This window comes from Coptis chinensis, chromosome 9 (genome assembly GCF_015680905.1).
Source record: "Coptis chinensis isolate HL-2020 chromosome 9, ASM1568090v1, whole genome shotgun sequence".
Classification (NCBI taxonomy): Eukaryota; Viridiplantae; Streptophyta; class Magnoliopsida; order Ranunculales; family Ranunculaceae; genus Coptis; species Coptis chinensis.
Window position 1 is genome coordinate 73,984,987 of NC_141464.1, and position 20,418 is coordinate 74,005,404.

General features: G+C 37.0%; 1 pseudogene; it reads left to right on the top strand.

Moving 5' to 3' along the window:
* The first annotated feature begins 367 nt into the window (after positions 1 to 367).
* On the top strand, positions 368 to 910 carry LOC147477969 (cullin-1 pseudogene; annotated as a pseudogene).
* The last annotated feature ends 19,508 nt before the right edge of the window (positions 911 to 20,418 follow it).

The following is a 20,418-nucleotide window of genomic DNA, read 5'->3' on the forward strand; positions in this document are numbered from 1 at the left end:
GATTAGAAAAGAATCCCACCAGCAATGGAAAACCAGTTTGACAAAACCTTATATAAGTGCTGGCGCAGCACCATAGGGCTGAGCGATTCCTTCCGATAATTCGAAACCGCAAATCCCAATTCAAGAAAAGACCTCGACGCTCATCAAACAGACGTGGTCAAGACTCCCTGAAGTCGCAGAAAGTTTATCCTCTTCTGTAGTACTGCCGCTCTAAAACACTATGTTTTGTCTTTGCGTTGACTAGCAGGTACGTTCTTTCTCCATCAAACTTTGCTTAAAGAAGTTTGCATGGTTGTCTCATTAGAAATATATTGTGGTTGTATTCCTTTTATATTTTTAAAGAGGTATGCTGACGAAGATTTCAATCATGGCGCCTCAAAGTGAAAGAAAAGTTATCGAATTAGAGGAAGGATGGGAATTAATGCGGAAGGGGGTCACAAAGCTGAAAAATATTCTTGTAGGGCTTCCTGAACCACAATTCAACTCAAGAGATTATATGACGCTTTACACAACTATCTACTACATGTGCATACAGAGACCTCCTCATGATTACTCTGAGCAACTGCACGACTGGTACAAAACGGTGATTGAGGACTATATTGCCGAGACAGTTTTGCAATCTATACAAGAAAAGCATAGTGAATACATGTTGAAAGAACTCGTGCAAAGGTGGAATAGGCATAAAGTTATGGTAAGGTGGCTTCGCGTTTTCCATTATCTAGACCGTTTTTTTATTACTGGGAGATCGTTACCTTCACTTAAAGATGTTGGCTTTATTTACTTCCGTGATCTGGTCTTTGAGGAAATCAAAGTAAATGCTAAAGATATTGTAATCTCTTTTATTAATCAGGAGAGAGAGGGGGAGCATATTGATGGAGCATATTTATTAATCAAAGTAAAAGCAGAGTGAAGTTAATGGAATCCGGAGAAAAAACAAAAAATCTAAAGAATTAGAGTTGATTGTATTGCTATTGATTGATATTGATATATTGCAGGAAAAGAATAATTGGAATGAGGACGAAACAATGATGCTTGCAAAAGATAATGTGGCGGAGAGTATGCGGAAAAAAAATTCGAACATAAAGATCTCAATGCCTCAGAAAAAATAACGAAACTGTCAAAAATTTTCGCTCGGAAAATTTCTCGTAGAAATATCGGCATAATACCTTAGAAAAAATAACGAAATTGTTGAAAATTTTTGCTCGGAAAATTTTTCGTAGAAAGATCGGCACAATGCCTTAGAAAAAATAACGAAACTGTCGAAAATTTTTGCTCAGAAAATTTCCGGTAGAAAGATCGGCACAATGCCTTTGAAAAAATAACGAAACTGTCGAAAATTTTACTCGGAAAATTTCTCGTAGAAAGATCGGCACAATGCCTTAGAAAAAAGGGCTTGCGCTCGAGCGAGAAAAATAAAAGAACCCAATTGTAAAGGAAAGAATGATAGAGAATGTCAGGTTGACTATTCGGAAAGCAATGGCTAAAGAAAAAGTGTCGTTCATCGTAGATGAGCTCGAAAAATACTTTAAGCGGTGTCAATGATTGTCGACAGCATTAAACAGGTATGTTAGCATTTTTTTATCAGTTATTTTAAAATATTGGTTAAGTCTGAAAGACTGATGAAAAGATTTGTATTTTTGTCGCAGGTTGAAATGGAGGAATTACGAGCAAAAGATATTGATGAAAAATTTCGAGTGGAAAGATCTCAATGCCTTAGAAAAAATAAAGAAACTGAAGAAAGGTTTTGCTCAGGGTTATCGCGCCGCAATGCCGTAGAAGAAATAAAGAAGTCGGAGAAAATTTTCACTCAGAAAAATCAACGAAAAGTGTATCTCAGAAATATCGGCCCAATGCCTTAGAAAAAATAATGAAGCTGACGAAAAGTTTAGTTGAGAAAGAAGCGCAATGCCTTAGAAAAAAAATAATGAATACGAAGATAGTTAACCGAAAAGTGCTAAGCAAAAAATCAGATTTCGAAGAAGAAAACGAAGATTTACTCGAGCGACCGTAAGATAATTGACAGAGACAATTGATTAGGTAATTGTGTGAATGTAATACCATAGAGCTAAAACTTCTTTTGATGAAAAATAAATAAAAATAAAGGATGCGTTTGCTATTGAATATTATTGTTGTGACAGATAACATACCTGTGGAAAACTGACAATGTTGTTGATTTATGTAGTTGAAATAAAATAGAACGAGACGCCCCCATATAGAGAAAAACGCCCCCAATGCTAACTTAACTCGGCAAAATTAGACTAAGCGAGTGTAAAAGCGTTCAACTTAGACTGACAAAATTAAACGTGGTAATTTCGTCAGATTTTGTTGTAGTGATAGTAACGACTAAGCGAGCATAACAAATCATCTTAGGACCCATTTAAATTAAACGCGTGGTAATTTTGTCGATTTTGTCGGAGCGATAGTAATGACTAAGCGGTAAAAGCGTTCAACTTAGGACCGACGAAAAATTAAACGCGGGTAATTTCGCCGATTTTATTGTAGTGATAGTAACGACTAAGCAAGCGTAAAAGCGTTCAACTTAGACCGACAAAATTAAACGTGGTAATTTCGCCGAGTTTGTCGAAATATATAAAAGACTAAGCGAGTAAAAAGCGTTCAACTTAGACCGACGAAATTAAACGTGGTAATTTCAATCGATTTTGTTGTAGTGATAGTAACGACTAAGCGAGCATAACAAATAGCGTTCATCTTAGGATCGATCGAAATTAAACGCGGGTAATTTCGGCCGATTTTGTTTTAGCGATAGTAACGACTAAGCGCGTAAAAGCGCAACTCATCTTAGACCGACGAAATTAAACGTAGTAATTTCGCCGATTTTGTTGTAGCGATAGTAACGACTAAGCGAGCATAACAGCGTTCAACTTAGACTGACGAAATTAAACGTGGTAATTTCGCCAGATTTTGTTGTAGTGATAGTAACGACTAAGCAAGCGTAAAAGCGTTCAACTTAGACTGACGAAATTAAATGTGGTAATTTCGTCAGATTTTGTCGGAGCGATAGTAACGACTAAACGAGCGTAAAAGCGTTCAACTTAGAGTGACGAAATTAAACGTGGTAATTTCGTCAGATTTTGTCGGAGCGATAGTAACGACTAAGCGAGCGTAAAAGCGTTCAACTTAGACTGACGAAATTAAACTTGGTAATTTTGTCAGATTTTATTGTAGTGATAGTAACGACTAAGCGAGCGTAAAAGCGTTCAACTTAGACTGACGAAATTAAACATGGTAATTTCGTCAGAGTTTGTCGTAGCGATAGTAAAGACTAAGCGAGCGTAAAAGCGTTCAACTTAGACTGACAAAATTAAACGTGGTAATTTCATCATATTTTGTTGTAGCGATAGTAACGTTGCGATGGAAACAAAATTATAACATTAGAACTCAGGTTTTTCATTCAACTTGTTAATTTTGTCCGCTCATTTAGTAAAATAATTTGTTGCGACGAGCCAGAAACGAACACTGTCAGAAATAAACCAACAATATCAAGGCCCCATTTCGCAAATGACTAAGGTTTATGGATTGGATGACACTTCTTCGCGGGAAGTTGACCCATATCATAAATCATGTGTTTGACAAGGCACACACTTCTCGGACAAACGCTTAACATCCTTTGGCATGTATGGCCACCAATACCATTGGGTCATTGCTATGTGAGCGAGACTTCCCCCCCGGGAGTGGTGTTCACATAGTCCTAAATGAATTCCTTCGAGGCCTAGTAAATTGTTCATTCTGCCGAAACAACGAAGGATAGGATTGAGACTTGTGCTGCTGTGATAGAGTTTTTTAGTCATCAGGAATTCCTGAGCATCGTCAGCTGCATGATCGTCGTCGGTAGATACCGAGACATTATCAGTGCCAAGCTCGTTGGAATCATCTTACAACATAAGTGGTTAATCCAGTGTTGTCATAATAGTGACGACTTGATTTTCCACGGATAAGTATGCGATAGAATCAGGATGCCTTACATCATAACGCGGATACTGTACAGTAATGATAGATATAAAATTTCATGTAATTCGTTGAACGAAGTCTAAATAAACATCCATTCTATCATTGCGAGCCGCATATTATCATTCAAATTGGCTAACGACTAGCTTAGAATAATTAATCATAACATAGTCGCCCCCAGCTGCAGAGTTGTGCGTATACCACAAATGACAGTTTCGGACTCGCCATATTATTTGTCGCGTCAAATCCCCAATGTAGAGACCTCTCAATTATGTCTTCATTCAGCTTCAAGATGACACAAACAAGACCGGAGGCAGACTTATTATGCGAACTATCGGTGTAAATCTAGCAAATAACTGATATATCCGATAAATATTTCAAGTCATTGCCCCCGGAGGTAATGACAATTAGAGATCGACGTTTTTCTCATCAAGTAATGCTTTCGACATAGGAACATCATCAATAAGAAAATCAGTCATTAGCGAAACCAAAGTTTGTCTCTGTTTAATTGTATGAGTGTCAGAGACAATGTTGTAAACGCTAAGGTAACTTTTCCATTCTGCGACTCGATCCGTAGACGTTGCGAAAAAACTTGCGCAACGGATATTCGACAAATATAAACTTTGACTATTCCTTCTTTGAAATAAGCTTAAGACGTCTGACAACATGAAACAAGGCCAGTGTAATATTTTCAATACAAGAATGCCTCGAAACATATGACGGACATCATCCGCAACAGATGACGAAGAATCGTCAGAGGCAATAACTTCGTGCTGAATAATTTGGCGCATCGGTGGAACGGTAGCCGGGTCGTATGCAATCGGATGTTGAAAAGGAATAGGAGGGAGTAGTTCGATACCGCCAGGTTGACCTGGAACCGCACATTCACGATAATCATCAGTAAGTACATCGAGAACTTAGGCTCGTCGAGTATTCGTCATAAGATGAAGAACGTAGAAAAGTATTTAGAAAAATGATGGTGATTGGGAGAATGATGAGACTGTACCTTGCGGTTGCCTACGTACCCAAATTATCAATGGGATCAAGTCTCAAGAACGTAGTTCTGTATAAAAAATAGTTTGGAATTTATATAGGTAGAGTAGAGAGTCATTGTAGCTCAAGTAATCTTGTAGCTTGAGTAATTGTGATAGACTATAACTTTCAACTGATAATTATCTCTTTGATAAGAAATGAATCTGGACATAAATCAATGTACATTAGTGGCAAGCCATGTGGCTAAGGTTCAGCCTTAGACACATGAGTTAATGGGCATGTACATTGATCCATGGTATTGCAAATTGGGCTTTAGCCCTGTCGATTAAATGAATAAAATAGAGACTCCTACCAATGGACATTTGTCACGTAGGTGGGGGTCGAAACACCGCCCCTCTTTGGCATGCGAACAAAGTTCATATGGCAAAGAAGAAAGAAAAATGAGCGGAATGTATAATGAAGTGTCGTGCGAAAAGAAATAATTGGAAAATTGACTCTCGAAAAAAAAATCGTGAATTATCGGGAACGAAATAATATCAAACTAACATATACGGGACGCAATGTATTTAAATAAAAGATGGCCGAAAATGCACAGAAAAAAATAAAATATGCACAGAAATAAAATTGCAAAAAAATTCGATTGAGTTCCACCCGTTATGGGGATAACAAAAATTAAATTGCTTGGGACATAAGCATACACGAACAAAAAGTAAAGCTTTCCTCATATCCAGCATTTAAACGTCGTCCTCCGCTTCTATAAAGAAGTGAGGCTCATTGGCATCCTGCCACTCCATGATAATTTGCCAGGCCTCACGCCATTTATCATCTACAATCGCTAACCTGTTAAGCGCCACTTGGTCGGATGGGGTGTAAGGGGCAACCCAATTAGGTTGTAGCATCCACCCCGGCCAAGTCATTGCACAGAAAGAACGTATAATGCAGTTGGTGGGTTGCACAATGTCAACCATAACCCAATCCGTGAAACGGGCACAAAACGCAGGAAAGAAATATAGTATGATTCAACAAACTAAGATAGGCATAAGAAGATACTTATGCCTCATACTATGGGCTCGGGCTAAACTAGACAATAAGGTCTAGGGAAAGTCATATAGCATACGTCCCTCAGCTAGAGCAAGGAAAACGTCACAAGTGGCGTCATTCGCAGAAGAAAAATGTCATTCCCCTAATATGTTTAGCATGATAAAAAAACATCATCGTGCCCACGTTAAGGGACAAGCTACCAAGGGCTATGTTATATTGCCCTTGGTCCTCTACACGGAAAATTCCTGCCCTATAGGTCTCATGTAAAAACTTATAGTTGTAGGCATAGAAATTATCAACCAAATAGCCCCATGAGTCTTGAATCTCAGCAGGCATAGAAAGCCCAATAGCAAACGCCAATAAGAACTTGGTTATATCCATTGTTTCATCCTCAATGGTGACGGAGAACACTTGTTCTTGATAGGGTTATATACTAAAGGCATTACTTTTGTATTAACTCTAATTCTTCATTTTTTGAATGAGAATCATATGGGCAAATGTTATACATATTATATATGTTATTAGTTATATGCATGTGTCTAATATTTTATGTTGTAGATGATATGGTGTGAACACACAAAAGATCATATCATCAGTACCTTATAAAGTATAAGTAATCCTTCACAACCTAGATGGATTTGGACAAACCATTGGTACGGTTGTAGTATAATCTGGTATTAGTATATCTTGACTATAGGATTACACTAGTACACTTTGTGTGTATTGAACAGGACCAAGTGAGGTTGTTTCTCCTTATACTGACTATATAAGGGAACAAACACCTCTGTTATTATAGATGCTTGTCCTCTTAATCCGGATATAATAACGGGCACTTATGTGCATTGTATATTACTTTAAATCATCAATGAGTGAGATTCATTTGTGAATCAACAAACTCGATTAATTGGGTAATGACATTGTATGTAAGGTGAGCTGTTGATTATAGAAGGAATCCGTGGCCCACAGGAAGTCAGGTTGATGATGTCCCCTTGAGGAGCTCAAAAAGATTGTCATGTAAACCCTGTTGGTAGATTTATTCCGACATGACAATGAGGTTGAGTGGTACTACTCAAGGACATAATAAGTTGATTAATGTAGTTGTCAGTAACTTGACTTAATCAACGGACATTCGATATCTTAAACACGGGGAGATCCACAAGCATATAATATGGAGCCCATAAACGCTGACACGTAATTTGGGATTATGGCGGTAGTGCAACAATGGCCTTTAGTGGAATAAGTCATTTGTTAATGGACTTGGGTCATGTGTTCTGGGCGAACATGGGAAGCCCAAGCCCGTCAGGAGGCCCAACCCTAATTTCTCCTCATGGTCCCTGTTGTAGCCTATAAATAGAATACTCTCTCTCTGGGCCGAAATTCACTATTCATTGTTCTGAAAAATAGGTAAGAAAAGTAGATCTGAATTCATTTCTGATCTTGAGAGAAAGAAGGGGGTTGGTAGATCGTTGTGCACACAACGTCTAATTTATTCTAAAGGAATACAACAGAAGATCAAGAGGTTGATTTTGGATTTCATAAAGTTTGGATTCCCAGAGTTATCTAAACCGATTCTCAAAGGTATGTTTTCCAATCACAAATCATGGACACCCATTAATTCCGCTGCGCGTGGTGTTCGCAGTTTGTAGAAATAGTCATTCTTAAATAATGGTTCCTACAGTTCTCCATCCGATCTTTCAAAGAACTTACAATGCTCATAGAAATACAAAGTAAGTGCAAGAGAATAAAGTTCATTAGAGCTTACCATTAAAGGCTGCCATCTGGCCTGGATAATCAAGTCTCGAAACCAAGATCCATAGGTGTCGCTCGCGAATAAATCCTTGAAAGACTGCTCCGGTATGATCCGAGGAGACTTCATATCAAACAAACACACTCTAGAACTGCTGGAAACAACAAAAAATCATACAGGAGTGGTTGCGGAAGTGAAAGGCGCAGGCGCGCTAGTGCTTAACGAGAGTTATAGTGTTTTTAGCGCAGGTGTGCTCAAACTTGCCTGTGGAAGGGGGCATGCGCGCTCTTGCTTGACGAGAGTTCCAGTGTTTTTAGCATGAGCGCGCTCAAACTTTAGGCACAATAAGGGGTGTGCACGCTCCGTGTAATAGAAATGCTATGAAGTGAAAGTGAAAGGAAAAATGAGAGGTGCAAGGTGAGAGGTGTGAGGTGTGATGTTAAGTTGAGAGTGAACCCTGTATTTATAAAGAACTAGTTTCTAAGTTCCACAAGTTGCCCAAATAGTTAAGGCAACCAAATAGAGTAGAAAATTTCTAAATCCAAAATAGAAACAAACCAGATGTAAACTCCAAAACCAAACCAATAGCTTTTTGCTTGGAATTACAATAGCAATCATATAATCACTACTCATTGAGGTTGCACCAAACAACACTAGCTAATTCTAGCTACACCAAATTAGCAACATTCTCACATAATTCAATTATTATCAAGCATGCAATAATATTTCGACAAAAAACATGTGGATATGATTAGAGGCATTGCTAAAATAAATAAGTCCACCCCCAAACAAGTTGGAAGGGTGGGATTCACGATACAAAACATAGCATATGCCGGAATTTAAAACAACTTCAAATATAAAATAACAAAGACAGAATTCAACATTAACTACTTAACTAAACAATTCGGAATCAAAATCTACTAAAAACAGGGAAAATAATCTTAACACAACAATAAAACAATAAAACTAGCCACGAGACGAGGATGGAATAAGAATAGGAAGTTGAGTGATCAAGAATGGAAAGACCAAACACCCCACCCCCAAACAAATTTTTGAAAACATGGTTTAGAAAATTTGTTTAAACACGTGGGTCTTTTAAAGTCAGATTCACGTGGGCTAAAAACAATAAATAAATAAATAAATAAATATATATATAAATATTGAATAAGTTTAATATAAAGGAAAACAATAAAACAATAAAAATATAAAGCACTTTATAGAGAAACATGACTCAAAAATCGAGCAAACATGCAAGAGTGGAAAGCGTGAATTATATTAAACGTGGACTTAGGATCCGGTACTTACAACCACACACTCCAAAGGGAGGGCCCGGTTACCTTAATGGTGCACTTACCAATTTATAATATTTGAAAGGAGTACACCGAAGAATAAAATGAGTCCTTTATAGTCAAATACTCGAGACTGTATTTAAAACATGATATTAACCTACAGTTTACCATATATCAACAATCGAAAGAGTTGCAGGTCTGTCCATACATAATTAACACAAAATGCACCCCAAAAAAAATCAAGCACCAAGATGGCCTATGACGCGGTATAGCAGAATGAGATTGAATACTGGTAGATCTAGAACCTAACCTAGTCGACAATTTCTCCTTTTTTCTCCAACGAAGAGATGGCCAAGTGAATGATCGTGAAAAAATGGCTGGTTGTGGAAAATATGGTGGATATGGATGAATTTTAGAAGTAAAGAATGGAAGAAATGAGAGTGTACAAAATTCATTAGTGGAGTGGGTTGGTATTATCACACAACTAAAAATGAAAGTATCAGGTGGCTATTTAGGTAGTATTTTCTTACTAGGAGAGTTTAGAAAATCATGAAGCACAGGAGAAACAAGAGGATCAAGTACATACTCAAGGTTCCTTTGAAAAGGTGGAGGGAGGGGAATCAAGGTGGTGGTAAATGATTGGAATATATGAGGGATTGGCTCAGGTTGGTGGTGGTCGGGTGGTGTGTGAGGTAGTTCTTGAGAGGGTGGATCATCACAGGCTCTTAAAAATTCGCCGAATTCCTCATCTACCTTGGTTGCGTCCACATGATTATGGTATTCCTCTACATCTTTGAGAAAATCATCAATCTCGTCCAAAGAGTCAAAATTGTGATCTTCGTCCTCGACCATAAGAGGGGTATCGACTAGTGTGGGGACACAAGTGTCGGAGTCAAAACTTCCGAAAGAAAGGAATTGATGCATCTGATTCTCAGGAAACGTGTTGTTGAAATAATCTTGAGCTAAGCCCTCGATCATGCTAACCTCACCATAGATAGTCGTATCTGGTAACTGTTTCATCATTTTGAAAATATTTACCTCGACAGAAAGATAGCCAAAAGACATGGACATCGAACCATCAAGGCAGTTGATGAGCGCGTTGGCAGTTGCCAAGAAAAGACGCCCTAAAATGATAGAAACAGAGTCGTTAATGGCTCCTGTGTCTAAGATAATGAAGTCGGCCGGGTAGTAAAAAAAAATTTAACTTTAACCAAAGACGCTTTCAACCACACCCTTAGGATACATAATAGAACGATCAGCCTAATTGCAACGCCATTTTAGTTGGTTGCATCTCTTTTAAACCTATTTGTTTATATAAATAATAAGGGGAGTAAGTTAACACTTTCGCCCCCGTGTCCAATGATCGGTTGTCATGTGAGTATCCCCTAAGGTGCATTGTATAGTAGGATCTACCCCTTGGTCCTTGTACTTAACGATTCCATTATGTTCGCATATTAGTGAGTTGGAAACCGCTCAGCTAAAAAGCGCCTTTTGGTATATTAGTCTTCCGCCTAGTAGCGTATAACTCTTTTAGAAACTTAACATGTTGTGGCAACTTTTTAATAGCGTCAAGAAAAGGTAGGTTTATTGTTAGATTTTTAAAAACTTCCCTAATCTCATCAAAGTTTGTATCCTTCTGTAACATGGCTAGTCTCTGGAGAATCGGTGGGTTCTCTCTATATTTAGCATAGGGATCAATATGAGTTTTAACCTTGCCCGTTTTCCTCTTGGGTTGAGGTTTAACTTGAACCTCTACATGAGTAGGATCTTCAGTTACGACTTCGGTATCTAGTAAAATATCAGGTGTAAGGACCACAGGTGGGATAACAACTGGCATAGTTACGGCGTTATCAACCACTCTGCCAGAACAGAGAGTGGTGATGGCATTTAACTCACTGACGTTGATATTTTCATTACTAGTATTACCGTTACTTCAAAGGCTATGTTTGGCATTTTAGGATTAGGTATAGCTTAACCTGGAAACACACCTTTGGGTTAGTTTTTCTCTTGGGTTAACTGTTAGATGGAATGATTAATGGATTGTAAAATCTGTTGGTTAGAATGAGTAATAGATTGTAAAATCTGTTGGTTAGCCTGCATGTAGGCTTCGAAACGATCCGGTTGTGAAGGTGTAGTAGCCACAGGTGGTGTGACTGGAACTATCTCACGTTGATTATTAACAGGTCAATTGTGATAGTTATTATTAACTAGAACGATACCTCTATTATTATTATAATTATTATAATTACCTTGTCCTTGTCCTTGTCTTAGTGGAGTTTGGTTGTAATTGTTCACTGGCCTAACATTTTTATTATTAAGGAGGTGTAACTTGGTGATTATTTCGCCAACTGAAGTTTGGGTGTTGTCTCCAAGGTGGGCTATTAATGGAACAAATATTATCTAGTTATGCGGGTAGTTGTTCATAGAGGAGAGGACAATAGGAGTTGGAATGCTCAAGGTTGTAACAAAAATTACATGGAAGAGTGTTGACGTTCATGACAAGAGTAGGCTTATGTTGAATAGAAATGGCATCTACCTTTTTAGTAAGAGATTGGATTAGAGTTCTAAGCTCAGGATCAGATTTAACCTCAAACATATCGGCAGCCTTAACTGTGGAAGAAGAATTACTAGACCGGGGATGTCATTACCCCCCCCCCCCCCCAGTTATTTTGACATTTAGATTGATCTTCTAAAAACCTATAAGCCTCTGAGGCACCTTTACTAAGGAAACTACCCCAGTCATGATATCAAGAACCTCTTTATGGTGATGTAAAAGCCCTTTGAAAAAGGCACGAACAAGCGTGTCTTTTGCAAGGTTATGATTTGGACACTCGATGAGAAGATCAGTGAAACGATTCTAGGCCTCTGAAAAGGATTCATGAGGATTCTGGCGGAATAAATGAGTCTTTTGAAGCATTTCATTTGTCCTCAGAGGTGGGTAAAACTATTTCATGAACAATTGAACGAGATTGGCCCATGAGTCCACAGAATTAGGTGATTGGGCAGTTAACCAAGATGTCGCTTTATCGGCTAGGGTGAAAGGAAACACCCTCAATTTAATTTGTTCCGAACTTACGATAGGATGATGAAATATGGTAAGAACTTGTTCTATCTTATGTATATGCTGATAAGGCTTCTCATGGTCTAACCCATGAAAAACTGGTAACAAATTAAATATATTCGGGGATTGAAAATCCCCCACTGGGTCTGCAAGAACGATGGAAGACTTAGGACTATCGTTAAGGGCTTTATAAAAATCAGAGAGAGGAGTCTCTATTTCGTCAGCCATTGATGCAGGTGTAGTGTTTGGTATTCTAGATAGGCATGTGTGTTGACGCTTACGATAAATAACAGAAGATGGTTTACTAGTACCGGACCTTAATCTCATGCAAGGCTAAGGCTAATATAAAAATAAACCACTAACAGCAGTCAAACTAACAACCCTGATTTGCTAGAATTAAAAACTCCTCTGACAAAATAGGCGAGAAGTGGAAGAAGAAGTGCCTGAATGCCTCCTTGCTACGCGTGTTTGAATAGTGTCTTGTATACGCAATTTCAGTGTATTCACGAAGTTGGAAACACTGAATAACTTGAGCAAAGAGAGTTGGAACTAACCTGTGAAAAATTGGGCTACTTCAGAAAGGGGAGCGGGCACGCTTGGAAAAAGGCGTAGAAGGGCGCGGGCGCGCTCTTGCTTCAGAAATAGAGTACTTTGGGGGCGGGTGCGCTCAGTGTAGAATTCCGGGAAAAAAAATTTCTTAACCAAACAAACACAGTTAGAACCAAACAAGGGTGGGTGGGTTTAATGGGGTTTTGGTAGGATCGAAAAATACGAACGGAAACAAATCTAAACAAAACTAAGACGGCAGCGACGCCATTTAATAAAACGTAAAATAATAGTTTTACTTACTCTTAACTAATTATGCTAGGAATAAGTAAAACTAAAAGTTTATTTTACGCTATATGATCAAAGTTATCTAATCTCGATTATCGTGAAATATGTGGAGTAGATAATTCGTTCCACTCCTAGTTTGTTTAGACGTAAGGTTTCGCTGGTTTAATCGATTCTAACAAAAACGAATGAGAGTAATGGATTTAATTATACTAATATGGTGATTGTAATTATGATAACTAGATTATACTAATGGCAATTTAATACTAATTAAGATGTGAATATGGAGAAGGAATTAGGGGGATTTTATTCCACTTAGATAAATTCCTAATATGCTAGTGTAGATTATTGCAATCCTAACCAATAAAGATTAAGTAATTGATCCCTAATTATTAATGGCAGTCTCTACCAACTAATAATTAGCATGTGAGGAAGTTCAACCCATTCTCATGGTGAATCAACTAACCTACTAGAGTGAAACTCTTAAATGCAATAATTCTAACTAACACATCAAGTCTTCATTTAAGATTCATCAAACCCCTCTAATGGAGGTTTAGCTAGAAGTCATTAGACTATCATTAATATAGAAATAAAAAGAAGACATAATGAAGAACAATAACTTTGATTTTATTATTCTAATGGAATAGAGATTAAGAATTGAAACTATATTAAAGACTAAATATTGAATAAACAACTAACTTAAAACTAATGAAAGAGCTATATCAATTAAAACCTAGGTCTAAACTAAATAATAACTAAGTCTAACTAAGTATATTCTAAGTTCCTAGGTAAGAGTAAGAGTTTGGCTAGGTTTACAATTTCATGCATGGACTTTGGAGCCATGTTTTGGGCCATGAAATCAAGCCCAAAACCTAATTACTTGGAAGTCCAAAAAGGGTTTCTCTATTGGAAATTACTACGCCTTTTCGTCCACTTCTGCTCTTCTGATTGGGTCAAGGCCTAGTCCATTAGAAAGCACTTTTCGAGATGGTCGGTTTGACATATAGTATGCCCAATTCCAAGGTCTGAGTCCAAAGATACGGCTTGCAAAAGTTTTGTTGACTTTTCTACTCTATTTATGCCCGCGTTGACTTTGACTTTTTAGCTTTTACCGCATTAAAAAGGCTTTTTCTCCTTGAATCTTGGCCTTTGAACATATAACTTCTTAGCAACCAACCTTTGCTCCTTTCTCTTGCAAAAGTGATATGTTTCTTCACATATTTGACTCCAAGACTTGAAATACACAAAAGCACGTTAACATTATTAACTCTTATTCATTATACACATAATTTGTCTAAATGTAATATTATTAAGGGGTTAAAACTACAGTTTTGGGCTCTTATTATGTATACTCCAAAGAAGTTTGGAAGGGCATCAAGAATACCATTGGTATAGTGACTGATGAAACAAACTCTAACAGAGAGTGGTCTAGTATACTAAACTTATGCCGAAAGAAGAATGAGGCAGCAGAAGTCTACAAAGTGTATGTATGCGCAACAGTTAACTATATATGGAATGAAAGAAACAAAGAATAGATTTAGTAATCCTAGATGTCCACCTAATGTGTTGAAGGAGCAATTACTCAGAGATCTCAAATTCTATTTACAAGCCACACTGAATATAATCACTGATTCGGCTCTAACTAGAACTCTTATTCAAAGATTGGGGCTGCAAGTTGAGATGAGACTGAAGGAAAATATTGAATGTATGTGGGTAAAGCTTGATTAGGATATTGTAAAGCTCAATACAGATGGATCTATAATAGAGGACTCCGCCGGTATAGGTGGTGCAATCAGAGACCATGCAGGAGAAGTGTTGCTTGCATTCAATGGAAGCAACTCGGGTAAATGCATACTCACTTAGGAGTTATTGGCTATCAAAATTGGACTGGAAGGATGCATTATGAAAGGATTCAAGAAAGTGGTGGTGGCCTCAGACTCTTTACATGCAGTCAAGTGCATTAACAAGATTGAAGCCCCCCTTGGTACTGCCTCAATAATCTTGTTTTGAGCATTCAATGTTTGTGTCCTCTATTTGAGATTATCTCGTTTATACATGTTTATAGGGAGACAAATAGGCTTGCAGATCATCTAGCTACAGTAGATAAGTGTTTAGAAGAGAATGTAGTGTATTTCGTACCTCCTCTTGATCTTCAAAGTGATATTATTGTAAAAGAGGAGATAGCCAATAGGTTGTACACTAGGTTGGTTTCTTAATACAGGTGAGGGTCTGCCTACCCTTAACTTAACCTTCAAAAAAAATGTTTCCTAGCATAGGAGCCGATTTGACTTATATATGTCTATATTTTCTTGCAAAACTTGTGTGTAATATAGTAGTACAAAAGTGAGTTGAGGTTGGAACCTATGAATATGAGGTGTGCCAACGTAAAACGGACAAAACCACTCCACTACTTCAATATGACAAATCAGATAACATTAAGAGGAATTTAGGGATTATCCCCTCCAATATATAGTTACAGTATGTTTTTGTGTTGATCCCCGTTTTGATTATTTGTTAGGTTTAATCCATTCTCATGCTTCTCAGGTGGTGGATGGACTTTGGTATTTTCTTAATGGCGATATTACCCATTATGCTTTTACAAATACACCACTAAGGGCATCTCCAATGGAGGGTGTAAACCGTATAGAGTGTAAAGTTTACACTCCAGGTGTCAAAAAACTCTTTCCAATGGGGGTAGTATACCGTAAGTAATAGACTATTAGTTGATATAGGAGGTGGAGAATTCCCCCATCTCGTTATCAGTTGATAAATAGCTTGGGCGACACTTTAACCAACATCCGAACAAAAAAAAATTGGATGTCACTTTAAGTCACGTCCCTTTTTAGTTCTAAATTTATAATTTGTAATTTTTTAACTCGAATGTCACTTAAAATGACGTCCGAGTTTAAAATCCAAATTTTTTTACACATCTCCGTTGGGGAGTATAGTGTAGATATTTATAGGTTATACAATAGTATGCAATTAGAGTTATAAAATCCTAATGGCACTTATGTGGTGCCTACGTGGAGGTGTAATTTTACACCCCCAATTGGAGATGCCCTAATTAAGTTATAGTTCGTTCTGCTTAGTTAGGTAGACACTTGTCAATATCTAGACAACCCAAATGACTAAGAATCAAGGACTCCATAAAACCACATATTATTCCGCTTTTGTTAGCACTAATTTAGTAACCTAACCAAACTTCAATTATACAATAATCGAAAATTAAGGTGCACTTGGTTGCAATCAACCACAAAAGTGCCCAAAAAATCTATCACCACTAAATTAAGCCCCAAATTCAGATTGCAACAAGTCTAAAAAAAAAACTCCACCGAAACGTTTAAGGTTGTTGAGCGATTGAATATGGTGTTGTTTTAGCAAGATATCTTTCAACTTAACAAATGTTATTATATTATATTTGTAAATTACAAGAGGTCTATATTATTTTGCAAGTTTGCACCCTTTTACAAGTAGTTGAGAACTTGAGATCGCACAGAAACAGTGTTTTTTCAATGTGCATCACATTGAGTAGACTCAATGAGCACAATTTGTTGTCTTTGATTTGGCATCTTTTTCATTGAGATTTGGGTTTTTGTGAAAATTTTCACTCAAAAAATTTTGCCTTTTGTGCAATACATCATCAACCCTTGGTTTGAGTGGATGACGGGTGTGGATTGGTGCACATTGAGTGCATTTGACCTTTTATTTGGGCCTTACCTTTTTATCTATTTGCTTGGGATGAATTGAGCCTGCACTTGTAACTATGGGCTTGCCTAATGCATGTAGTAGTCCTCATGGGTTTAAAGTTGGGAAGAGGGAGGAGGAGAGAGGTCTTCCGGTCTTCTCGGCCTGAATTGGCTTTTGGTAGAGAACTCACTTTTTGGGGGGAAAAGGAGGGGTGGTGATAAAACATAAAAATGAATAGTTTACCTACGAAATGAACGATGAAACTCAAAACGTAAGTAAACTAAAACGTTATTACGTGCCTAATTTTATCAAAGATTTCTACTCTCAATCCTATGAGATATAGTGGAGTAGAGTGATTCGTTCCACTCCTAGTCCTTCCGCATGCTGTGTTCTCTACATATAAGTATTCTTAACTCTAAAGTCTAATGAGAGATTTATGAAGTGGCAACTAGACTACGATGCAACTACCCACAAAATGCAACTATTCGATTATTAAAACAACTATGGGAATGCTACGTTGATTCTATGATAAGGAGTTAGAGGGGGATTGATTCCACCTTAACTCGACTTAATCCTACTAATCGACGAATCGTCGGAATCCGAATTGAATCGCTTTCGAGAACAATATGGTTACTCCTAATCCCTAATTACACATGGCATTTCTACCAATTCATAACTAGTATGTGAACGATTAAACCCATTCTCATGGTGAACTAATCGTTTCTAGATTGGAAAGGAAATTACGACGACTCTACGATAATCGGAGTCAAGCTTTCATCAAGGCTGCTCAACCCACTCAATGGAGGTTTAGCCGAGAATCATCACGCTATCATTCCCAATGTAATTCAAACAAGACATGATATAAAGATTGAAACTTTGCTTGTTTAAACCCAATTCAAAACTACTAATGCAATAATTGAATTAAACTAATAATGACAATTAATTGAATCTATGAATTGAAATTAAACAATTAATGAAAATGAAACTAACTTATGGAGAACACTATTTTCTTAATCTAATGAATAATAAAACAATGATTCAAATACTAAATTAATAATCTACTTGTTCTAAAGTAATTAATTAACATGGAACTAGATCTAAACAATTGTAAATGACAAAAATCGAAATTGACAAATACCTATTTCATTTATCAAACTAATTAAGAACAATTGATTCAAAGAGTTTAATCTAAAACAAGAACTGAATTGAAGCTAAACTAAATTTTATTACATGAAAACTAGATCTATAATTATCTATAGTTTTAGGTCTAACTAGCTACCATTAACAAAGTGTCAAGCTCTTGTTTTTATACTTTCAGATCCAAAAATCATGCATGGGCTTGGAGCCATGTTTTGGGCCAGAGAATCAGGCCCAAAACCCAATTCTTTCAGTCCAAAAAGGCCTCTTCAGCTGCAGTTGGCTTCAACAGACTTTTCGTCCACTTCTGCTCCTCTGATTGGGTCAAGTCTTAGACCATTGGAAAGCTTTTTCCGAGCCGGTCGTTTTGACATAAGGTAGGCCCAATTCCGAGGTCTGAGTCCAAAGATACGGCCTCTGCAAGTTCTGCTGACTTTGTGTGCTGTTTCTGCCCACGTCGACTTTTCAGCTTTTGACTGGGCTTTAGAAAGGCTTTATCTTCTTCAATCTTGGCCTTTAATCATAGAACTCCTTAGAAACCGACTTTTGCTCCTTTATCTCGCTAAAGTGGCACATTTCTGCACATAATGGACTTTGAAGCCTGAAATGCATAAAAACACATAATCAGTATTAACTCTTAATTATTATTCACATAATTGGTCTAAAAGTATGACTGTTACAGGGTTAAAACTACAGTTTTGGGCTCTTATCAAACCACCCCCAAACAGCATTTTGCTTGTCCTCAAGCAAAGATGAGAAATTAGAATAAGTGACCAAAAATGGAGTTCTATCTACTCGCTTTCTTTGAGTGCGATTGCATTGACCATATCGCAACAAGGCCTTAAACCACTAGGAATTCCCTAGTGGACGAAGTTATAGCCTCGTGAGAGTTTTTCCAGTGAAGGTACTCACAAACTTCATCTATACTACAACGACTAAGAAATAAAACTATTGTTTCCTCAGATTCATACTCTAAATTAACTATACCTCTCACTAGCAATCCATATAGAGTAATCAAGTCGAAACCTAAGCTAATATATGCATAATAATCAATCATCTATAATAAACATATATACAATGAGTAATACTATGAAATGCCTAGCAAGTTCATTTCTGAAACTCGGGATAGCGTCCTTAAGTAGGTTCTCACAATAATAGTCAAGATACAACACTGATTTTTCCACTCAAGTTTCATCTACTCGGTGTGCGGTGGGGCACACTTTTACCTTACAATCTCAATGACAACAAGGAAGCGGAGTCGATCAAACACATCTGCCACTTACTATCACACTAACCTATTCCCAATTGAGCTAAAGGTCTTTATTAGGTGTTGCGGGGATTAGGAGATGGTTTAAGAAGGAAAAAGAAATGGATATTCAAAAGGACAAGTCCGAGATAATAGAGTCTTCATATTATGTAACTTAGAGAAAACCTTGTTATTTTCTTTTGCTTCTATACTTTGTTTCCATCCTTAGCCATATTTTTTTCTTTTTCTTTTCTTTGGCTTTTGACTCCCTTTTATTCTATTTTTGGAGTTTTTATTTTATTTCTATTTTTATTTTTCTTTTCTTTGGATGGAAACTTCTTTTCTTTATTTTCTGAAGCAATTAACTAACTTTTGTATACACAGGTTTTCTCTTCTTCTTTCTTCCTCATTCTATTCTCAAACTTATCTAAATTGGGTAGGTTGAATTTTTTATTTTGTTTTGTTTTGTAACAGGGTAAAGGAATTGTGGTTTATGGAAGGCTAAAGAAAGGCTCGAGGGGCTTAATTAGCGGAAAATAATTCATAGGTTTGAATTTCTTGCTATATCGATCCAAAGAGGGCCTAAATTCTCGCTTAGGATATGGCATAGTGATCAAGCAAGTGGACGTGTGATTTCTCTATCCAGATTTTACTTCTCCCTTGTGTCATTTCTCAAATGTTTATTTCATATAAGGCTTTAGGCTATATTCTCAGGGATTTGTAGAATAAGTACTCTAGCCTAGATTTCAGAAACTTATCGCTAACAATCATAGATACTCATGTAATATATTTATAGATAGATGCAAAAATTATTACCTACATATTAACCTAAGTTTCTAACAATTATTCTCGATGCAAAAGTTACGGAGAGACTTCTAGATTGTTAAGAGCATAGAGAAAGAAAACAATACCAATATTCCTAAGTGTATAGCATAAACTTATTTATTTATATTTTTGAAATTTTTAACTTGAAAACAAATGCATATTATACATATCTATATCCTAACAGATGCCTTAATTACACGTGTTTCTATCCCCCAAAACAAGAAGATGCTTTGTCCTCAAAGCATTTAAATAAAGAGGGTAGAAAAAAATACCATGGAAACGCTGCGTGAAATTCGGAACATCCGCAAAACACGGTTAGAACATACTAATATAGGAAATAAAACCGACCTTAACTCTATAATGAGTTCTACCCATTATGGGGTTAACAAGAATGAAATTGCTTGGGACATAAGCAGACACTAACTAGAATTAAAACTGACCTTATCTCCCACATTACTCATCATCTTCCTCATCTTCTTCTTCTATAAAGAAGTGAGGTTCCTTCGCGTCCTGCCATGCCATGATAATTTGCCAAGCTTCCCGCCATTTATCATCTATTATTGCTAACCTATTAAGAGCCACTTGGTCTGATGGG